The following is a 1139-nucleotide window of genomic DNA, read 5'->3' on the forward strand; positions in this document are numbered from 1 at the left end:
CATCCATCCATCCATCCATCCATCCATCCATCCATCCATCCATCCATCCATCCATCCATCCATCCATCCTTTAGCCAAAGGGACAACAGGAGGTTGGTAAAGTAACAGATTTAACATGAAAACACATACAGTACATTCTTTTCCCAAGCAACAAGCTCCAGCTCCACTTGGAGCATCCTGACGAGTTCTGAGTTTTGGGTCTGTCCTGGGTCTCTCCGAGGGACATAAAACCTCCACAGGAAGCACTCTAGTGATTCATTCAGATTCCTGGTCATCCTGTCAAGAAACATCCAATAACAAAAATAAAACATACCACAAATCTGTATTTATTAAAAGAAAAGTATGCATAATTACTTCATTGATCAATATTTACCAAAACGTGTGTTATAGAATATTTATTGTATTCACCACATCCAGTGTGTTCTAGAAATAAAATTAGAGTTCTGCAGAGATTTCATACTGTGGCCGTACCACCCTGCAAGCAGAGATGCTTCGATGCTGAAACAAAAGTGGCATGTTGTTTGTGTTGGGACATAAAACCGACGTGAGAAAGAGGAAGGATGTGTTTCAGAAGCCCGTTTGCATGTCAGGTGTTAGGAATGCAGTTCCAGCTTCATTTGAAAGGTTTCTTTAAAACTATGCAATTTAATTTGTTWAATATGAAAGTGTGTGGAGCAAATTTTGACTTTTTGATCAAATTTGAGGTAAAAAAAGAAAAAAATGAGAAAAAAGTTTTTGCTTCTTTTGTCTTCTGGTGGAGGAGATGGTGATTCTGTTTCTGATGTGGTTCTGATGAAACCATTTCTGAGTGATGTGATGAAAACGACTTCAGCATTAAGACTTCCCCTAGATGGACTTTGGTGATACGTTGTGTTTGGTACGTGTTTGAAATGGGAAAATAGGTTTTATGCTAGTTACATACTAAACCCTGGTACAGAGAATCACAAGAAATCACAGRTCACGTTTAAAATGYAYGTTTTAAATWGCTTTTTGCTAACTGCCACATTTTTGCAGCTGCAGCTTTAATGTGTGTCTGTCAGGTGGTCTGAGAAAGGCCCTGGAATTACACTTATCAAGGTGTGTGTGAGTGTGTGTGTGTGTGTGTGTGTGTGTGTGTGTGTGTGTGTGTGTGTGTGTGT

This window comes from Austrofundulus limnaeus, unplaced genomic scaffold, assembly GCF_001266775.1.
Source record: "Austrofundulus limnaeus strain Quisiro unplaced genomic scaffold, Austrofundulus_limnaeus-1.0 Scaffold281, whole genome shotgun sequence".
NCBI lineage: Eukaryota > Metazoa > Chordata > Actinopteri > Cyprinodontiformes > Rivulidae > Austrofundulus > Austrofundulus limnaeus.